The 19,807-nt window shown below is 59.8% G+C and overlaps 1 pseudogene; it reads right to left on the bottom strand.

Moving 5' to 3' along the window:
* Positions 1-17,209, bottom strand: part of LOC121840760 — a 133,200-nt pseudogene extending 115,991 nt beyond the window's left edge.
* Between the last annotated feature and the right edge of the window lie 2,598 nt (positions 17,210-19,807).

Here is a 19,807-nt window from a genome sequence, read left to right as displayed (position 1 = left end):
CTGAGTGTGAGGAGGCTGTGGAGAGGAGGCTGAGGAGAGGAGGCTGAGGAGAGGAGGCTGAGGGTGAGGAGGCTGAGGGTGAGCTGTGGAGAGGAGGCTGAGTGTGAGGAGGCTGAGTGTGAGGAGGCTGAGGGTGAGCTGTGGAGAGGAGGCTGATGTGAGGAGGCTGATGTGAGGAGGCTGAGTGTGAGGAGGCTGAATGTGAGGAGGCTGAGGGTGAGCTGTGGAGAGGAGGCTGAGTGTGAGGAGGCTGAGTGTGAGGAGGCTGAGTGTGAGGAGGCTGAGCTGAGGAGGCTGAGGCTGAGGGTGAGCTGTGGAGAGGAGGCTGAGGGTGAGGAGGCTGAGCGTTAGCTATGGAGAGGAGGCTGAGGGTGAGGAGGCTGAGCGTTAGCTATGGAGAGGAGGCTGAGGGTGAGGAGGCTGAGCATTAGCTATGGAGAGGAGGCTGAGGTTGAGGCGGCTGAGGGTGAGGGGGTGAGGAGAAGAGACTGAGGGTGAGGAGGGTGAGGAGACTGAGGGTGAGGAGACTGAGGGTGAACTGTGGAGAGGAGGCTGAGGGTGACCTGTGGAGAGCGGGCTGAGGGTGAGGAGACTGAGGGTGAGCTGTGGAGAGGAGGCTGAGGGTGAGGAGGCTGAGTGTGAGGAGGCTGAGGGTGAGCTGTGGAGAGGAGGCTGAGTGTGAGGAGGCTGAGTGTGAGGAGGCTGAGGGTGAGGAGGCGGAGAGGAGGCTGAGTGTGAGGAGGCTGAGTGTGAGGAGGCTGAGTGTGAGGAGGCTGAGTGTGAGGAGGCTGAAGGGTGAGGAGGCTGAGGGTGAGCTGTGGAGAGGAGGCTGAGTGTGAGGAGGCTGAGTGTGAGGAGGCTGAGTGTGAGGATGATGTGAAGAGGAGGCTGAGGAGAGGAGGCTGAGGAGAGGAGGCTGAGGGTGAGGAGGCTGAGGGTGAGCTGTGGAGAGGATGCTGAGTGTGAGGAGGCTGATGGTGAGCTGATGGAGGCTGAGGAGGATGAGTGTGAGGAGGCTGATGTGAGGAGGCTGATGGAGAGGAGGCTGATGATAGGAGGCTGATGATGAGGAGGCTGAGGGTGAGCTGTGGAGAGGAGGCTGAGTGTGAGGAGGCTGAGTGTGAGGAGGCTGAGTGTGAGGAGGCTGAACGAGGAGGCTGAGGGTGAGCTGTGGAGAGGAGGCTGATGTGAGGAGGCTGAGTGTGAGGAGGCTGAGTGTGAGGAGGCTGAGACTGAGGGTGAGCTGTGGAGAGGAGGCTGAGGGTGAGGAGGCTGAGCGTTAGCTATGGAGAGGAGGCTGAGGGTGAGGAGGCTGAGCGTTAGCTATGGAGAGGAGGCTGAGGGGTGAGGAGGCTCAGCATTAGCTATGAGAGGAGGCTGAGGGTGAGGAGGCTGAGCATTAGCTATGGAGAGGAGGCTGAGGTTGAGGCGGCTGAGGGTGAGGGTGAGGAGAAGAGACAGAGGGTGAGGAGGGTGAGGAGACTGAGGGTGAGGAGACTGAGGGTGAGCTGTGGAGAGGAGGCTGAGGGTGACCTGTGGAGAGCGGGCTGAGGGTGAGGAGACTGAGGGTGAGCTGTGGAGAGGAGGCTGAGGGTGAGGAGGCTGAGTGTGAGGAGGCTGAGGGTGAGCTGTGGAGAGGAGGCTGAGTGTGAGGAGGCTGTGTGAGGAGGCTGAGGGTGAGCTGATGGAGAGGAGGCTGTGTGATGAGGAGGCTGATGTGAGGAGGCTGATGTGAGGAGGCTGAATGTGAGGAGGCTGAGGGTGAGCTGTGGAGAGGAGGCTGAGTGTGATAGGCTGATGATGAGGAGGCTGAGTGTGAGGAGGCTGAGGCTGAGGAGGCTGAGGCTGAGGGTGAGCTGTGGAGAGGAGGCTGAGGGTGAGGAGGCTGAGCGTTAGCTATGGAGAGGAGGCTGAGGGTGAGGAGGCTGAGCGTTAGCTATGGAGAGGAGGCTGAGGGTGAGGAGGCTCAGCATTAGCTATGGAGAGGAGGCTGAGGGTGAGGAGGCTGAGCATTAGCTATGGAGAGGAGGCTGAGGTTGAGGCGGCTGAGGGTGAGGGTGAGGAGAAGAGACTGAGGGTGAGGAGGGTGAGGAGACTGAGGGTGAGGAGACTGAGGGTGAGGACGCTGAGGGTGAAGAGGGCTGAGGGTGAGGAGGCTGAGGGTGAGGAGGCTGAGGGTGAGGAGGCTGTGGAGAGGAGGCTGAGTGTGAGGAGGCTGAGTGTGAGGAGGCTGAGTGTGAGGAGGCTGAGGGTAAGGAGGCTGAGGGTGAGGAGGCTGAGTGTGAGGAGGCTGATGTGAGGAGGCTGAGTGTGATACCGAGGCTGAGGGTGAGGAGGCTGAGGATACCGAGGAGGCTGAGGGTGAGGAGGCTGAGGAGAAGCAGATGTGGATACCGAGGAGGCTGAGGGTGAGGAGGCTGAGGGTGAGGAGGCCGAGATGTGAGGAGGCTGAGTGTGAGGAGGCTGAGGGTGAGGAGGCTGTGGAGAGGAGGCTGATGTGAGGATACTGATGATGAGGAGGCTGATGATGAGGAGGCTGATAAGGAGGCTGAGGGTGAGGATACTGAGGGATGAGCAGGCTGATGGAGATGAGGCTGAGGGTGAGGAGGTTGAGGGTGAGGATACTGAGGGTGAGGAGGCTGAGGGATGAGGATGGCCGAGGGTGAGGAGGCCGAGGAGATGAGGCTGTGGAGATGATACCGATGAGATGATGAGGATGCTGAGGAGGATATGATCGAGAGGAGGCTGAGGATGAGGAGGCTGAGGGTGAGGAGGCCGAGCGTTAGCTATGGAGAGGAGGCTGAGGGTGAGGAGGCTGAGCGTTAGCTATGGAGAGGAGGCTGAGGGTGAGGAGGCTCAGCATTAGCTATGGAGAGGAGGCTGAGGGTGAGGAGGCTGAGCATTAGCTATGGAGAGGAGGCTGAGGTTGAGGCGGCTGAGGGTGAGGGTGAGGAGAAGAGACTGAGGGTGAGGAGGGTGAGGAGACTGAGGGTGAGGAGAGTGAGGGTGAACTGTGGAGAGGAGGCTGAGGGTGACCTGTGGAGAGCGGGCTGAGGTGAGGAGACTGAGGGTGAGCTGTGGAGAGGAGGCTGAGGGTGAGGAGGCTGAGTGTGAGGAGGCTGAGGGTGAGCTGTGGAGAGGAGGCTGAGTGTGAGGAGGCTGAGTGTGAGGAGGCTGAGGGTGAGCTGCGGAGAGGAGGCTGAGTGTGAGGAGGCTGAGTGTGAGGAGGCTGAGTGTGAGGAGGCTGAGTGTGAGGAGGCTGAATGTGAGGAGGCTGAGGGTGAGCTGTGGAGAGGAGGCTGATGAGGAGGCTGATGAGGAGGCTGAGTGTGAGGAGGCTGTGAAGAGGAGGCTGAGGATACCGATGCTGATGATACCGAGGCTGATGATAGGGTGAGGAGGCTGAGGGTGAGCTGATGGAGAGGATGCTGAGTGATGAGGAGGCTGAGGGTGAGGATGCTGAGGAGGCTGAGTGATGAGGAGGCTGAGTGTGAGGAGGCTGATGGTGAGCTGATGAGAGGAGGCTGATGTGAGGAGGCTGAGTGTGAGGAGGCTGAGGGTGAGCTGTGGAGAGGAGGCTGAGTGTGAGGAGGCTGAGTGTGAGGAGGCTGAGTGTGAGGAGGCTGAATGTGAGGAGGCTGAGGGTGAGCTGTGGAGAGGAGGCGAGTGTGAGGAGGCTGAGTGATGAGGAGGCTGAGGATGAGGATACCGAGGCCGAGGGTGAGCTGTGGAGATGATGAGGCTGAGGGTGAGGAGGCGAGCGTTAGCTATGGAGAGGAGGCTGAGGGTGAGGAGGCTGAGCGTTAGCTATGGAGAGGAGGCTGAGGGTGAGGAGGCTCAGCATTAGCTATGGAGAGGAGGCTGAGGGTGAGGAGGCTGAGCATTAGCTATGGAGAGGAGGCTGAGGTTGAGGCGGCTGAGGGTGAGGGTGAGGAGAAGAGACAGAGGGTGAGGAGGGTGAGGAGACTGAGGGTGAGGAGACTGAGGGTGAGCTGTGGAGAGGAGGCTGAGGGTGACCTGTGGAGAGCGGGCTGAGGGTGAGGAGACTGAGGGTGAGCTGTGGAGAGGAGGCTGAGGGTGAGGAGGCTGAGTGTGAGGAGGCTGAGGGTGAGCTGTGGAGAGGAGGCTGAGTGTGAGGAGGCTGAGTGTGAGGAGGCTGAGGGTGAGCTGCGGAGAGGAGGCTGAGTGTGAGGAGGCTGAGTGTGAGGAGGCTGAGTGTGAGGAGGCTGAATGTGAGGAGACTGAGGGTGAGCTGTGGAGAGGAGGCTGAGGGTGACCTGTGGAGAGGGGGCTGAGGGTGAGGAGACTGATGGTGAGCTGTGGAGAGGAGGCTGAGGGTGAGGAGGCTGAGGGTGAGGAGGCTGAGGGTGAGGAGGCTGATGGAGAGGAGGCTGAGGGTGAGGGGCTGAGGGTGAGGAGGCTGAGGGTGAGGAGGCTGAGTGTGAGGAGGCTGAGGGTGAGGAGGCTGAGTGTGAGGAGGGCTGCGAGGTGAGGAGGCTGAGGGTGAGGAGGCTGATGTGAGGAGGCTGAGGTGAGGAGGCTGAGGGTGAGCTGATGGAGAGGAGGCTGATGATGATGAGGAGGATGAGATGATGAGGAGGCTGATACCGAGGAGGATGATACCGAGGAGGCTGAGGGTGAGGAGGCTGAGGGTGAGGAGGCTGAGAGTGAGGAGGCTGATGGTGAGGAGGCTGTGATGAGGAGGCTGATGTGAGGAGGCTGATGTGATGATACTGATGATGATGGATGTGATGAGGCTGAGGGTGAGGAGGCTGAGGGTAAGGAGGCTGAGGGTGAGGAGGATGAGGGTAAGCTGAGGCTGTGGAGAGGAGGCTGAGGGTGAGGAGGTTGAGGGTGAGGAGGCTGAGGGTGAGGAGGCTGAGGAGAGGAGACTGAGTGGAGGAGGCTGTGGAGAGGAGGCTGAGGAGAGGAGGCTGAGGATGAGGAGGCTGTGGAGAGGAGGCTGAGGAGAGGAGGTGAGGGTGAGGATGTGGTGAGGAGGCTGAGGGTGAGGAGACTGATGGAGGAGGCTGAGGGTGAGGAGGCTGAGGGTGAGATGTGGAGACCGATGCTGATGATGACCGAGGCTGAGGGTGAGCGATGGAGATGAGGCTGATGTGAGGAGGCTGATACCGATGCGAGGAGGCTGAGGTGAGCTGTGGAGAGGAGGCTGATGTGAGGAGGCTGAGTGTGAGGAGGCTGAGGCTGAGGATACCGAGGCTGATGGTGAGAGGAGAGGAGGCTGAGGGTGAGGAGGCTGAGGGAGAGGCTGAGGCTGAGGTGAGGAGGCTGAGCGTGAGCGATGGAGAGGAGGCTGAGTGTGAGGAGGCTGATGTGAGGAGGCTGAGGGTGAGCTGTGGAGAGGAGGCTGAGTGTGAGGAGGCTGAGTGTGAGGAGGCTGAGGCTGAGGAGGCTGAGGCTGAGGGTGAGCTGTGGAGAGGAGGCTGAGGGTGAGGAGGCTGAGGTTAGCTGAGGAGAGGAGGCTGAGGGTGAGGAGGCTGAGCATTAGATATGGAGAGGAGGCTGATGTGATGAGGAGGCTGAGGGTGAGCTGTGGAGAGGAGGCTGAGGTGAGGAGGCTGAGGGTGAGGAGGATACTGAGGGTGAGCTGTGAGAGGAGGATGAGATGATGAGGAGGCTGAGGGTGAGGAGGCTGAGTTTGAGGAGGCTGAACGTGAGGAGGCTGAGGGTGAGCTGTGGAGAGGAGGCTGATGATGAGGAGGCTGAGTGTGAGGAGGCTGAGTGTGAGGAGGCTGAGGCTGAGCGAGGCTGAGGCTGAGGGTGAGCTGATGGAGAGGAGGCTGAGGGTGAGGAGGCTGAGGGTGAGCTATGGAGAGGAGGCTGATGTGAGGAGGCTGAGTGTGAGGAGGCGATGTGATGATACTGAGGGTGAGCCGAGAGGAGGCTGAGTGTGAGGAGGCCGATGTGAGGAGGCTGAGGGTGAGCTGATGGATGATGACGATGACGATGAGGACCGATGATGATAGGAGGCTGATGATACCGAGGCTGATGATGAGGATGATGAGGACCGAGGGATGAGGAGGCTGAGGGATGATGATGGAGATGATGCGATGTGAGGAGGCTGCGACGATGATGAGCTGATGATGAGGAGGCTGATGAGGAGGCCGATGTAAGGTGAGGCTGTGAGAGGAGGCTGAGGGTGAGGAGGCTGAGTGTGAGGAGGCTGAGGGTGAGCTGTGGAGAGGAGGCTGAGTGTGAGGAGGCTGAGTGTGAGGAGGCTGAGTGTGAGGACTGAGGTGAGCGATGAGGAGGCTGATGTGAGGATACTGAGGGTGAGGAGGCTGATGATGAGCTGATGGATGAGATGGCTGATGATACCGAGGCTGAGGGTGATGATGGACCGAGGCTGATGATGAGGAGGCTGACCGATGATGAGGAGGATGATGACCGATGATGATACCGATGATGATACCGAGGCTGAGTGTGAGGAGGCTGATGAGGAGGAGGCTGAGGCTGAGGATTGAGGCTGAGGGTGATGAGGCTGATGATGAGGAGGCTGAGGGTGAGGAGGCTGATGGAGAGGAGGCTGAGGGAGAGGAGGCGGAGGGAGAGGAATGCTGAGGGTGAGGAGGCTGAGTGTGAGGAGGCTGAGGGTGAGCTGAGGGAGGAGGCTGAGGAGAGGAGGCTGAGGTGAGGAGGCTGAGTAGTGGAGGAGGCTGAGGGTGGAGGAGGGTGAGCTGTGGAGAGGAGGCTGAGGGTGAGGAGGCTGAGCTGAGCTATGGAGAGGAGGCTGAGGGTGAGGAGGCTGAGTGTAAATGATTAGATATGAGGAGGCTGAGTGTGAGGAGGCTGAGGGTGAGCTGTGGAGAGGAGGCTGAGGGTGAGGAGGCTGAGGGTGAGGAGCTGTGATACCGAGGAGGCTGAGGTACCGAGGAGGAGGCTGAGAGTGAGGAGGCTGAGATGAGGAGGCTGTGAGGAGGCTGAGGGTGAGGAGGCTGAGGTGAGGAGGCTGGAGAGGAGGATGAGGATGTGAGGAGGCTGAGGGTGAGGAGGCTGAGGGTGAGGAGGCTGAGGGTGACGCTGTGGAGAGGAGGCTGGAGGAGGCTGAGGGTGAGGAGGCTGAGGGTGAGGAGGCTGAGGGTGAGGAGGGTGAGGAGGCTGAGGGTGAGGAGGCTGAGGGTGAGGAGACTGAGGGTGAGGAGGCTGTGATGAGGAGGCTGAGGAGAGGAGGCTGAGGGTGAGGAGGCTAGTGGAGAGGAGGCTGAGTGAGGAGGAGGCTGAGGTGAGGAGGCTGATGTGAGGAGGCTGAGGTGAGGAGGCTGAGGGTGAGAGGAGAGGCTGAGGGTGAGGAGGCTGAGGGTGAGCTGATGAGAGGAGGCTGAGGTGAGGAGGCTGAGGGTGAGGCTGAGGTGAGGAGGCTGAGGGTGATGAGGCTGATGATGAGGAGGCTGAGGATGATACCGAGGCTGAGGTGAGGAGGCTGATACCGATGAGGCTGAGGGTGAGGAGGCTGAGGGAGACCGAGGCTGAGGGTGCGATGATATGATGAGGCTGATGATACCGAGGAGGCTGATGATACCGAGGAGGCTGAGGGTGAGGATACCGATGGATGATAGGCTGATGGCGATGATACCGAGGCGATGATGATGAGGCTGAGGCGAGGAGGCTACCGAGATGAGCGATGAGCGGGAGGCTGAGGTGATGATGGTGATGGTGATGATGGAGGCTGAGGATGATACCGGCTGAGGGAGACCGATGAGGGAGAGGAGACTGAGGGTGAGGAGGCTGATGATGAGAGGAGGCTGAGGGTGAGGAGGCTGAGGGTGAGCTATGGAGAGGAGGCTGAGGGAGAGGACCTGAGGAGAGGAGGCTGAGGGTGAGATGATACTGAGGGATGAGGCTGTGGAGAGGAGGCTGAGGGTGAGGAGGATGACCGGTGATGATACCGAGGAGGCTGAGGTGATGAGGCTGATGATACCGAGGCTGAGTTTGAGGAGGCTGAATGTGTGGAGGCTGAGGGTGAGCTGAGACCGAGGCTGAGTGTGATGAGGCTGATGTGATGAGGCTGATGTGATGAGGCGAGGCGATGATACCGAGGCTGAGGCCGAGGGTGAGCTGATGGAGATGATACTGAGGGATGAGGAGGATGAGCGATGAGCTATGGAGAGAGGCCGATGAGGATACCGATGCGATTAGAATGGATACCGATGATGAGGAGGCCGATTAGATGGAGAGGAGGCTGATGATGAGGCGGCTGATGGTGAGGGTGAGGAGAAGAGACTGAGGGTGAGGAGGGTGAGGAGACTGAGGGTGATGAGATGAGGGTGAACGTGGAGAGGAGGCTGAGGATGACCTGATGGAGATACGGGCGAGGGTGAGGAGATACCGAGGGTGAGCTGATGGAGAGGAGGCTGAGGGTGAGGAGGCTGATGTGAGGAGGCTGAGGGTGAGCTGTGGAGAGGAGGCTGATACCGAGGAGGCTGATGTGATGAGGCTGATGAGCTGATGGAGAGGAGGCTGATGATGATACCGATGATGATACCGAGGCTGATGTACCGAGGATGATACCGTGAGGAGGCCGATGATGATACCGAGGGTGCGGCTACCGAGATGAGGCTGAGGGTGATGATACCTGATGTGAGGAGGCTGATGTGATGAGGAGGCTGAGGATGAGGAGGCTGAGGGTGAGGAGGCTGATGGGATGAGGAGGCTGAGGGTGAGGAGGCTGATGGTGATGAGGCTGAGTGAGAGGAGGCTGAGGGTGAGGAGCTGATGGAGAGGAGGCTGAGTGTGAGGAGGCTGATGTGGAGGAGGCTGAGGGTGAGGGTGGAGAGGAGGCTGATGAGGAGGCTGAGGGTGAGGAGACTGAGGGTGAGCTGATGGATGAGGAGGCTGATGTGAGGAGGCTGAGTGATGAGGAGGCTGATGATACCGAGGCTGATGATACCGAGGCTGAGGATGATGCGATGATGATACCGATGACGATGATACCGATGTGAGGAGGCTGATGATGTGAGCTGAGGCGATGATGCGAGATGAGGCTGAGGGATACCGAGGCTGAGGAGGATGAGCTATGGAGAGGAGGCTGAGGGTGAGGAGGCTGAGTGTGAGCTATGGAGAGGAGGCTGAGGTGTGAGGAGGCTGAGCATGAGCTATGGAGAGGAGGCTGAGGGTGAGGAGGCTGAGCATTAGCTATGGAGAGGAGGCTGAGGTTGAGGCGGCTGAGGGTGAGGGTGAGGAGAAGAGACTGAGGGTGAGGAGGGTGAGGAGACTGAGGGTGAGGAGACTGAGGGTGAGCTGTGGAGAGGAGGCTGAGGGTGACCTGTGGAGAGAGGGGCTGAGGGTGAGGAGACTGAGGGTGAGCTGTGGAGAGGAGGCTGAGGGTGAGGAGGCTGAGGGTGAGGAGGCTGAGGGAAGAGCTGAGGGAGGAGGCTGAGGGTGAGGAGACTGAGGGTGAGGAGGCTGAGGGTGAGCTGTGGAGAGGAGGCTGAGGGTGACCTGTGGAGACCGGGCTGAGGGTGAGGAGACTGAGGGTGAGCTGTGGAGAGGAGGCTGAGGGTGAGGAGGCTGAGTGATGAGGAGGCTGATGATGAGGAGGCTGAGGCTGAGGAGGCTGAGGCTGAGGATGAGCTGTGAGAGGAGGCTGAGGGTGAGGAGGCTGAGCGATAGCTATGGAGAGGAGGCTGAGGGTGAGGAGGCTGAGATGTTAGCTATGGAGAGGAGGCTGAGGGTGAGGAGGCTCAGCATTAGCTATGGAGAGGAGGCTGAGGGTGAGGAGGCTGAGCATTAGCTATGGAGAGGAGGCTGAGGTTGAGGCGGCTGAGGGTGAGGGTGAGGAGAAGAGACTGAGGGTGAGGAGGGTGAGGAGACTGAGGGTGAGGAGACTGAGGGTGAGGACGCTGAGGGTGAAGAGGGCTGAGGGTGAGGAGGCTGAGGGTGAGGAGGCTGAGGGTGAGGAGGCTGTGGAGAGGAGGCTGAGTGTGAGGAGGCTGAGTGTGAGGAGGCTGATGTGTGAGGAGGCTGAGGGAGAGGAGGCTGAGGGTGAGGAGGCTGATGTGAGGAGGCTGATGATAGGAGGCTGATACCGAGGAGGCTGATGATACCGATGAGGGAACCGAGGCTGATGAGGAGGCTGAGGTAAGACTGAGGAGAAGAGATACCGTGAGATGATACCGAGGCTGAGGGTGAGGAGGCGAGGATGAGGGATGAGGAGGGTGATGATGAGGATGGCTGTGTGAGGAGGCTGAGGGTGCGATGAGGAGGCGATGGAGAGGAGGCTGAGGGTGATGAGGAGGATACCGATGTGAGGAGGCTGAGTGTGAGGAGGCTGAGTGTGAGGAGGCTGATACCGAGGAGGCTGATGAGGGACGAGCGAGGCTGAGTGGAGGAGGCTGATGATGAGGAGGCTGAGGGTGATGGCCGAGGTGAGGATACCGATGAGGATGATACCGAGCTGATGGAGAGGAGGCCGATGATGATACCGATGCTGAGGAGAGGAGATGATACCGAGGGTGAGGATACCGAGGGTGATGATACCGGTGAGGAGGCTGAGATGAGCGATGCGAGGAGGCTGAGGGTGAGGAGGCTGAGCGTTAGCTATGGAGAGGAGGCTGAGGGTGAGGAGGCTCAGCATTAGCTATGGAGAGGAGGCTGAGGGTGAGGAGGCTGAGCATTAGCTATGGAGAGGAGGCTGAGGTTGAGGCGGCTGAGGGTGAGGGTGAGGAGAAGAGACTGAGGGTGAGGAGGGTGAGGAGACTGAGGGTGAGGAGACTGAGGGTGAACTGTGGAGAGGAGGCTGAGGGTGACCTGTGGAGAGCGGGCTGAGGGTGAGGAGACTGAGGGTGAGCTGTGGAGAGGAGGCTGAGGGTGAGGAGGCTGAGTGTGAGGAGGCTGAGGGTGAGCTGTGGAGAGGAGGCTGATACCGAGGAGGCCGATGCGATGAGGAGGCTGAGGGTGAGCTACCGATGATGAGGCTGAGTGTGATGATACCGATGATGATACCGATGAGGATGATACCGAGGACGATACCGATGATGATACCGAGGGTGAGCTGATATGATACCGAGGCTGATGATGAGGAGGCTGATGCGATGATGAGGCGATGATGAGGAGGCCGAGGTGATGATACCGAGGCTGATGAGGACTGATGAGAGAGGAGGCTGATGATGATGAGGATACCGATGATGATACCGCTGATGTGAGGAGGCTGATGATGAGCGATGGAGAGGAGGCTGATGTGAGGAGGCTGAGTGTGAGGAGGCTGAGGGTGAGCTGATGATAGGAGGCTGATGTGAGGAGGCTGAGTGTGAGGAGGCTGAGGTGAGCTGATGGAGAGGAGACTGAGTGATAGGAGGCTGATGATGAGGAGGCTGAGTGATGAGGAGGCTGATGATGAGGAGGCTGAGGGTGAGCTGTGGAGAGGAGGCCGATGTGAGGAGGCTGATGATGAGGAGGCTGAGTGTGAGGAGGCTGAGGCTGAGGGTGAGCGATGGAGAGGAGGCTGATGATGAGGAGGCTGATGATAGCGATGGAGTGAGGAGGCTGAGGGTGAGGAGGCTGAGCGATAGCTGATGGAGAGGAGGCTGAGATGAGGAGGATCAGCATTAGCTATGGAGAGGAGGCTGAGGGTGAGGAGGCTGAGCATTAGCTATGGAGAGATGAGGAGGAGGCTGAGGTTGAGGCTGAGGGTGAGGGTGAGGAGAAGAGACAGAGGGTGAGGAGGGTGAGGAGACTGAGGGTGAGGAGACTGAGGGTGAGCTGTGGAGAGGAGGCTGAGGGTGACCTGTGGAGAGCGGGCTGAGGGTGAGGAGACTGAGGGTGAGCTGTGGAGAGGAGGCTGAGGGTGAGGAGGCTGAGTGTGAGGAGGCTGAGGGTGAGCTGTGGAGAGGAGGCTGATGAGGAGGAGGCTGATGATGAGGAGGCTGAGGGTGAGCTGTGGAGAGGAGGCTGAGGTGAGGAGGCTGATGTGAGGAGGCTGAGTGTGAGGAGGCTGAATGTGAGGAGACTGAGGGTGAGCTGTGGAGAGGAGGCTGAGGGTGACCTGTGGAGAGGGGGCTGAGGGTGAGGAGACTGATGGTGAGCTGTGGAGAGGAGGCTGAGGGTGAGGAGGCTGAGGGTGAGGAGGCTGAGGGTAAGGAGGCTGTGGAGAGGAGGCTGATGGGTGAGGAGGCTGAGGGTGAGGAGGCTGAGGGTGAGGAGGCTGAGTGTGAGGAGGCTGAGGGTGAGGAGGCTGAGTGATGAGGAGGCTGAGGTGAGGAGGCTGAGGGTGAGGAGGCTGAGTGTGAGGAGGATGAGTGTACCGAGGAGGCTGATACCGTGAGGAGGCTGATGCTGAGGGAGGAGGCTGAGGATGAGGAGGCTGATGGATGAGGCCGAGGGTGAGGAGGCTGATGAGGAGGCCGAGGGTGATGATACTGAGATGATGACCGATGATGAGGAGGCTGATGATGATACCGATGCTGATGATACCGACCGATGATACCGAGGCGATGATGACGAGGATGATACCGAGGCTGATGATGAGGAGGCTGAGGATACCGATGAGGCGATGATGACGATGAGGGTATGATACCGATGAGGATACCGAGGGCGAGGATACCGATGGCGATGATAGACTGAGGGTGAGGAGGCTGATGGAGAGGACCGAGGGTGAGGATACTGTGGAGAGGAGGCTGAGGAGAGGAGGCTGAGGAGAGGAGGCTGTGGAGAGGAGGCTGAGGATGAGGAGGTGAGTGGAGGAGGCTGAGTGCGAGGAGGCTGATGTGAGGAGGCTGAGTGCGAGGAGGCCGAGGTGAGGAGGCTGAGGATGAGCGTGGAGATGATGCTGATGTGAGGAGGCGATGATGATACCGATGGATGAGGAGGATGATGTGAGGAGGATGAGTGATGAGGAGGCTGAGGGTGAGAGGCTGATACCGAGGAGGCTGATGTGACCGAGGCTGATGATACCGAGGCTGAGGATGATGATGGCCGATACCGGCTGAGGAGGCGATGAGCTGATACCGATGAGGAGGCTGAGGGTGAGGAGGCCGAGAGAGGCTGATACCGAGGAGGCTGAGGTGAGGAGGCTGAGCGATGATACCGATGGAGAGGAGGCTGAGGTGTGAGGAGGCTGAGTGTGAGGAGGCTGAGGATGTGAGATGGGGATGAGGCTGATGTGATGATACCGAGTGTGAGAGGCTGATGATGAGGAGGCTGAGGCTGAGGGTGGCTGATGGAGAGGAGGCTGAGGGTGAGGAGGCTGAGCGTAAGCAGCTGTGGAGAGGAGGCTGAGGTGAGGAGGCTGAGGTGAGGAGGCTGAGTGTGAGGAGGCTGAGGGTGAGGCTGAGAGAGGAGGCTGAGTGTGAGGAGGCTGAGTGTGAGAGGAGGCTGAGGGTGAGCTGTGGAGAGGAGGCTGAGGAGGAGACTGAGGGCTGAGCTGTGGAGAGGAGGCTGAGGGTGAGGAGGCTGAGGTGAGGAGGCTGAGGGTGAGATGGAGAGGAGGCTGAGTGTGAGGAGGCTGAGTGTGAGGAGGCTGATGAGGAGGCTGAGGCTGAGGAGGCTGAGGGTGAGCCGTGGAGATGAGGCCGAGGCGATGAGGCTGAGGGTGTGATACCGAGGAGACTGATGTGAGGAGGCTGAGTGAGAGGATACTGATGTGAGGAGGCTGAGATGAGCTGATGAGAGGAGGCTGAGTGTGAGGATACTGAGTGATGAGGAGGCTGAGGTGAGGATGGAGGGAGGCTGAGGGTGAGGAGGCTGAGTGTGAGAGGCTGATGATGAGGAGGCTGATACTGTGAGAGGAAACTGAGGGTGAGGAGGCTGAGGGTGAGGAGGCTGAGGGTGAGCTGGAGAGGAGGCTGAGGTGAGGATACTGAGGGTGAGCTGGAGGAGGAGGCTGAGTGTGAGGAGGCTGAGTGTGAGGAGGCTGAGGGTGAGCTGATGGAGAGGAGGCTGAGGTGAGGAGGCTGAGTGGAGAGGAATGAGGGAGGCTGTGGAGAGGAGGCTGAGTGTGAGGAGGCTGAGATGTGAGATACCGAGGCTGAGTGGAGGAGGCTGATGTGAGGAGGCTGAGTGTGAGGAGGCTGAGGGTGAGGAGGCTGAGGGTGACTGATGGAGAGGATGCTGAGTGTGAGGAGGCTGAGGGTGAGCTATGGAGGAGGCTGATGTGATGAGGCTGATGTGATGATGATACCGATGAGTGATACCGAGGAGGCTGATACCGAGCTGTGGAAGGAGGCTGAGGTGTGAGGAGGCTGAGTGTGAGGATACTGAGGCTGAGGAGGCTGAGGCTGAGGGTGAGTATGAGAGGAGGCTGAGGGTGAGGAGGCTGAGGTGAGCTATGGAGAGGAGGCTGAGTGTGAGGAGGCTGATAGGATGTGAGAGGCTGATGATGTGAGGAGGCTGAGATGTGAGGAGGATGATGATGGATGAGCTGTGAGAGGAGGCTGAGTGTGAGGAGGCTGAGTGTGAGGATACCGAGGGCGAGGCTGATACTGAGGGTGAGCTGTGGAGAGGAGGCTGATGTGAGCTGAGGCTGAGGGTGAGCGTGGGATAGGCTGATGATACCGAGGAGGCTGAGCGGATGTAGGCCGAGAGGCTGATGGACCGAGGCTGAGGGTGAGGATGGGAGATGAGGCTGATGTGAGGAGGCTGATACCGTGAGCTATGGAGGCTGAGCCGATGGAGAGGAGGCTGAGTGTGATGAGGCTGAGTGATGAGGAGGCTGAGGGTAGAGGCTGTGGAGAGGAGGCTGATGTGAGGAGGCTGAGTGTGAGGAGACTGAGGGAGGAGGCTGAGGAGAGGAGGCTGAGGGTGAGGAGGCTGAGGGTGAGGAGGCTGAGGGTGAGAGGACTGAGGGTGAGCTGATGGAGAGGAGGCTGAGGTGAGGAGGGGGCTGAGGGTGAGGAGGCTGAGGGTGAGAGGCTGGGAGGGTGAGGAGGCTGAGGGTGAGGAGGCTGAGGTGAGGAGGCTGAGGGAGAGGAGGCTGAGTGATGAGGCTGGAGAGGAGGCTGAGGGTGAGGAGGCTGAGGGTGAGCTGAGTGGAGGAGGCTGAGGGTGAGGAGGCTGAGGTGTGAGGCTGAGGAGAGGAGGCTGAGGGTGAGGCTGTGGAGAGGAGGCTGAGTGTGAGGAGGCTGAGTGTGAGGAGGCTGATGTGAGGAGGCTGAGTGTGAGGAGGCTGAGGGAGGCTGATGGATAGGAGGCTGAGGGTGAGGAGGCTGAGGGATGACCGAGGCTGATGGGTGAGGAGGCTGAGGGTGAGGAGGCTGATGATAGAGGCTGATGAGGAGGCTGAGGGCGAGGAGGAGATGAGGCTGATGTGATACCGATGATGGCGATGAGGATGATAGGAGGCTGAGGTGAGACTGAGGGTGAGGAGGCTGATGGTGAGCTGTGGAGAGGAGGCTGAGGGTGAGGAGGCTGATGGAGAGGAGGCTGAGGGTGAGGAGGCTGAGGGAGGAGCTGTGAGAGGAGGCTGAGGGTAGGAGGTGAGTGAGGGTGACGATGATGATACCGAGGGGCTGAGCTGTGGAGAGGAGGCTGATGATGAGGAGGCTGAGGGTGAGGCTGAGTGTGAGGAGGCTGAGTGATGAGGAGGCTGATGTGAGGAGGCTGATGAGCTGATGAGAGGAGGCTGATGTGATACTGATGAGAGGAGGCTGATGTGAGGAGGCCGAATGGGAGGCTGAGGGTGAGCTGAGTGTGAGGAGGCTGATGTGAGGAAACTGAGGTGAGGAGGCTGAATGTGAGGCTGATGATACCGAGCGAGGCTGAGCGTGATGTGGAGAGGCTGAGGTGAGGAGGCTGAGGGTGAGCTATGGAGAGGAGGCTGAGTATGATGAGGCTGAGTGTGAGGAGGCTGAGGGTGAGGAGGCTGAGCTATGGAGAGGAGGCTGAGTGTGAGGGAGGCTGATACCGATGAGGCTGAGGTGATGGCGAGGAGGCTGAGGGTAGGAGGCTGAGGTGAGGCTATGGAGAGGAGGCTGAGGGTGAGGAGGCTGAGGTGAGGAAACTGAATGAGAGGAGGCTGAGGGTGAGCTGATGATAGAGGAGGCTGAGTACCGAGGAGGCTGAGAGGATGGCTGAGATGTACCGAGGAGGCTGATGTGTGATGAGGAGATGATGAGGCTGAGTGAGAGCTGTGGTGAGGAGGCTGATGTGATGATACCGATGCGATGATACCGATGCGATGAGGCCGATGTGATGAGGCCGATGTGAGGAGGCTGATCGAGGTGAGGAGGATGAGGATGTGAGATGTGGAGAGGAGGCTGATGATACCGAGGCTGAGGGTGATGACCGAGGCTGAGGGTGAGCGAGAGGAGAGGAGGCTGAGGATGAGGAGGCTGAGCGATGATAGGCCGATGTGAGAGGATGATGATGAGGCTGAGTGCTGATGAGGCTGAGTGGAGGAGGCTGAGGTGAGGAGGCTGAGCCGATGAGCTGTGGGAGGATGCTGAGGGTGAGGAGGCTGAGGGTGAGCTATGGAGAGGAGGCTGAGGGTGAGGAGGCTGAGGGTGAGGCTGTGTGAGGAGGCTGAGGTGATACCGAGGGATGATACTGTGGTGAGGAGGCTGAGGTGTGAGGAGGCTGAGATGAGGAGAGCTGTGGGAGGCTGAGGATGAGGAGGCTGAGGGTGAGGAGGCTGAGGCTGAGTGTAGAGGAGGCTGAGTGTGAGGAGGCTGAGGGTGAGCGATGAGAGGAGGCTGAGTGTGAGGAGGCTGAGTGTAAGGGAGGCTGAGGGTGAGCTGTGGAGGAGGCTGAGTGTGAGGAGGCTGAGGTGAGGAGGCTGATGTGAGGAGGCTGAGGTGAGGGTGAGCTGATGGAGGAGGAGGCTGACCGGGTGAGGAGGCTGAGGCGTGAGCGAGGAGAGGAGGCTGATGATAGGAGGCTGATGATATGGAGGAGGCTGAGTGTGATGAGGCTGATGATACCGATGATGATGGAAGGAGGCTGAGGTGAGGAGGCTGAGGGCTGATGAGGAGCTGATGGTGAGGAGGCTGAGTGTGAGGAGGAGGCTGAGCTGTGAGGAGGCTGAGGGTGAGGAGCTGAGTGTGACCGGTGGAGAGGCTGAGGTGAGGGGAGAGGAGGCTGAGTGGATGAGGAGGCTGAGGGTGAGCTGTGGAGAGGAGGCTGAGTGTGAGGGAGGCTGAGTGTGAGGAGGCTGAGGCTGAGGAGGCTGAGGCTGAGGGTGAGCTGTGGAGAGGAGGCTGAGGGTGAGGATACCGAGCGTTAGCTATGGAGAGGAGGCTGAGGGTGAGGAGGCTGAGCGTGAGCTATGGAGAGGAGGCTGAGACGATGAGGCTGAGTGTGAGGATGGCTGAGGGCTGAGGTGAGGAGGATGAGCATTAGCGATGGAGAGGAGGCTGAGGTGAGGCGGCTGAGGGTGAGGGTGAGGTGAGGAGAAGAGACTGAGGGTGAGGAGGGTGAGGAGACTGAGGGTGAGGAGACTGAGGGTGAGGAGGCTGAGAGAGGAGGCTGAGGGTGAGGAGGCTGAGGGTGAGGAGGCTGAGGGGAGGAGCTGATGAGAGGAGGCTGAGTGTGAGGAGGCTGAGTGGCTGAGGCTGAGGGAGAGGAGGCTGAGGGTGAGGACTGAGGTGAGGAGGCTGGAGGTGAGGAGGCTGATGATGAGGAGGCTGAGGGAGGCTGAGTGTAGAGGAGGCTGAGTGTAGGAGGCTGAGGAGTATGGAGGCTGAGGTGAGGAGGCTGAGGGTGAGGAGGCTGAGGGTGAGATGAAGAGGAGTGTGAGGAGGCTGAGTGTGAGGAGGCTGAGGGTGAGCTGTGGAGAGGAGGCTGAGTGTGAGGAGGCTGAGGTGATGAGGCTGAGGAGACTGAGGGTGAGGAGGCTGATGGGATGACCGAGGCTGATGATGTAAAGGAGGCTGATGGAGAGGAGGCTGAGGATGAGGAGGCTGAGGGTGAGGAGGCTGAGTGTGAGGAGGCTGAGTGAGGAGAAACTGAGGATGAGGAGGCTGAGGGTGAGGAGGCTGATGGAGGCTGAGTGTGAGGAGGCTGAGTGTGAGGAGGCTGAGTGTGAGGAGGCTGAGGTGGAGAGGAGGCTGAGGTGTGAGGAGGCTGAGGTGAGGAGGCTGAGTGTATGGAGGCTGAGGGTACCGAGCTATGGAGGAGGCTGAGGAGAGTGAGGAGGCTGAGTGGAGAGATGCTAGTGAGGCTGAGGGTGAGCTATGGAGAGGAGGCTGAGTATGAGGAGGCTGAGTGAGGAGGCTGAGGGTGAGGAGGCTGAGCTGAGACTGAGTGTGAGGAGGCTGAGGGTGAGGCTGAGGGTGAGGAGGCTGAGGGTGAGGTGGAGAGGCTGAGGGTGAGGAGGCTGAGGTGAGGAGTGAGGGATGATGAGGAGAGGAGGCTGAGTGTGAGAGGGAGGTGAGCTGTGGAGAGGAGGCTGAGTGTGAGGAGGCTGAGGAGAGGAGGCTGAGGGTGAGCTGTGGAGAGGAGGCTGAGTGTGAGGAGGCTGAGTGTGAGGATGAGTGATGAGGAGGCTGAATGTGTGGAGCTGAGGATGAGCTGATGCGAGGATACCGAGTGATAGGAGGCTGATGAGGCCGATGATGAGGAGGCTGAGGCTGATGAGGCTGATGGGCTGAGGGGAGGCTGAGGGATGAGGAGGCTGAGGGTGAGGAGGCTGATGAGCGATGGAGAGGAGGCTGAGTGTGGGGAGGCTGAGGGTGATGATAGGAGGCTGAGTGTGATAGGCTGAGTGATGATAGGCTGATGAGCTTTGGAGAGGAGGCTGAGTGTAGGAGGCTGAGTGTGAGGAGGCTGATGATGAGCTGTGGAGAGGAGGCTGAGGATGAGGAGGCTGAGTGTGAGGAGGCTGAGTGAGGAGGTGGCTGATGATGACCTGAGTGTGAGGAGGCTGAGGAGAGGAGGCTGAAGTGATGACCGAGGCTGATGAGGACCGATGCGATGTGGAGAGGCTGAGTGAGGATGATAGAGGAGGCTGAGGTACCGAGCTGTGGAGATGAGGCTGAGTGTGAGGAGGCTGAGTGTGAGGAGGCTGAGGGTGAGCTATCGATGGAGAGCTGAGGCTGATGATGTGAGGAGGCGATGGTGATAGCTGTGGAAGGAGGCTGAGGGTGAGGAGGCTGAGTAGCTATGGAGAGGAGGCTGAGGAGGTGAGGAGGCTGAGGGTGAGGAGGCTGAGGGTGAGGAGGGTGGAGGGAGGACTGAGTGTGAGGAGACTGAGGGTGAGCTGATGGAGAGGAGGCTGAGGAGGAGGCTGAGTGGGAGAGGGGGCTGAGTGTGAGGAGGCTGACTGAGGGTGAGGCTGTGGAGAGGAGGCTGAGGGTGAGGAGGCTGTGGAGGAGGCTGAGGAGAGGCTGAGGGTGAGGAGGCTGAGGATGAGGAGGCTGAGGGAGGAGGCTGAAATGAGCTGATGGAGAGGAGGCTGAGTGTGAGGAGGCTGAGTGTGAGGAGGCTGAGAGTGTGAGGAGGCTGAGGGTGAGGAGGCTGAGGGTGAGCTGAGGGAGGAGGCTGAGGATGCTGTGGAGAGGAGGCTGAGGTGAGGAGGATGATGCTGAGTGTGGAGAGGAGGCTGAGTGTGAGGAGGCTGAGGTGAGGAGGCTGAGGGTAAAGATAAAAGCCGATGATAGGTGTGAGGATACTGAGTGATGAGGAGGCTGAGTGATGAGGAGGCTGAGGGTGAGGCTGTGGATGAGGAGGCTGAGTATGAGGAGGCTGAGTGTGAGGAGGCTGATGGAGGAGGCTGATGATAGGAGGCTGAGTGATGAGGAGGATGACCGATGTGAGGCTGATGGAGGAGGCTGATGTGAGGAGGCTGAGGGTGAGGAGGCTGTGGAGAGGAGGCTGAGGTGAGGAGGCTGAGATAGGAGAGCTGAGTGTGAGGAGGCTG

Source organism: Oncorhynchus tshawytscha, linkage group LG25 (assembly GCF_018296145.1).
Source record: "Oncorhynchus tshawytscha isolate Ot180627B linkage group LG25, Otsh_v2.0, whole genome shotgun sequence".
NCBI classification, from domain to species: domain Eukaryota; kingdom Metazoa; phylum Chordata; class Actinopteri; order Salmoniformes; family Salmonidae; genus Oncorhynchus; species Oncorhynchus tshawytscha.
The sequence above is the reverse complement of the archived record's forward strand: the minus strand, read 5'-3'. Positions and strand labels throughout refer to the sequence as shown.